Source organism: Cervus canadensis, chromosome X (genome assembly GCF_019320065.1).
Source record: "Cervus canadensis isolate Bull #8, Minnesota chromosome X, ASM1932006v1, whole genome shotgun sequence".
Classification (NCBI taxonomy): Eukaryota; Metazoa; Chordata; class Mammalia; order Artiodactyla; family Cervidae; genus Cervus; species Cervus canadensis.
In genome coordinates, this window is record NC_057419.1 from 117,188,097 (window position 1) to 117,189,758 (window position 1,662).

Here is a 1,662-nt window from a genome sequence, read left to right on the forward strand (position 1 = left end):
TTGGCCTATTCTGTTCATTTCATACAAATGGAATCACAAAATATATGTCTGGCAAATGGCTTCTCTTACTTAGCATAGAGTTTCCAAGTTCATAAATGGAACATGTATCAGGAATTCATCCCTTTTTTTGACCAAATAATACTCTATTGTATGGATATTCCATACTTTGTAATTCTTTCCTCAATGGACAGTTGAATTAGTCCCTCCTTTGGGTTATTGCTAATAATGCTGCTATGACATTCCTGTACAATGTCTGTATGGATTTGTGGATCTGTATATTCAATTCTTCTGGATATATACCTAGGATTGGATATATACCTAGGTGGAATTGTTATGCCATAACAGTAACTTTATGTGTAATCTTTTAAAGAACTTCCATATTTACGAGTTGATGGCACCATTTTCCCATTGCACTAGCAATATACAAGAGTTCTAATTTATTCACAGTTCTCACCAGCACTTGCATTTGTCTTTTTGATCATTACCATCCTAGTGAGGGGCTTCCCTGGTTGCTCAGTTGGTAAAGAATCTGCCTGCAATGTGAGAGGCCTGGGTTTGATCCTTGGGTTGGGAAGATCCCCTGGAGGAGGGCATGGCAACCGACCCCAGTATTCTTGCCTGGAGAATTCCCATGGACAGAGGAGCCTGGCGGGCTGCAGTTCATGGGGTCACAAAGAGTCAGACATGACTGAGTGAGTGAGTGTGAAGTATGATCTCTCTGTGGTTTTAATGTGTGTTTTCTTAATGACTCTTGATGTCAAGAATCTTTTCAAGTTTTTTTTTGCATCAACACTATCAAGAGAGTGTAAAAACTACAGCTATACCACCCTGAAGTCACTGAATCTCATCTGATCTACAAAGCTAAGCAGGGTTGGGCCTGGTTGGTACTTCAGTGGGAGACCACCTGAGAATTCTGGATGCTATAGACTTAAAAACAAAACTAGACTTGGCATCTATCCCCAAGCTAATTTTAAAGAATTCTGGAAGTTCCCTAGTGACCTAGTGGTTAGGATTCTAGATTTTTACTGCTGTGGCCCAGGTTCAAACCCTGGTCATGGAACTGAGATCCAGCAAGCCATGTGGCATGGCAAAAAAAAAAGGTGCTCCAATAAGAAATCTGGAACTCTTGACATAAATGGAAAAATAGAAAGTTCCAGTGAAGAAAAAGATGTAAAGAACCAAATAGACATTTAGGGGGAAAAAGTGTGGAAAAAAATAACTCACATGTGGGAGAAAACATTTGTAAATCATATATTTGATGAGGGTTTGATATCCAGAAGGATATTAAAAAAACTCCTAATACTCAACAACAAAAAGACAAACATCCTAATTGAAATGAGCAAAGGACTAGAATAGACATTTCTCCAAGGAAGATATATAAATGGATTATAAGTACATGAAAAGATGCTCATCAATAATCATCAGGGAAATGCAATTCAAAACCACAGAAGATACTACATCATACCCAGCAGGATGGCTATAATTTTTAAAATGGAAAATAATAAGTGTTGGCACAGATGTAGAGAAACTGAAACCCTCATACATTGCTGGTGGGAATATAAAAAGATGGAGCCTCTGTGGAAAATAGTTTGCTGGTTCCCCTAAAGTAGTATTGCCATATGATCCAACAATTCTACTGCCAGGTATATACCCCAAAGAATT

General features: G+C 38.2%; 1 pseudogene; it reads left to right on the forward strand.

The window, feature by feature from the left end:
* The first annotated feature begins 810 nt into the window (after window positions 1-810).
* Window positions 811-929, forward strand: LOC122436034 (annotated as a pseudogene).
* The last annotated feature ends 733 nt before the right edge of the window (window positions 930-1,662 follow it).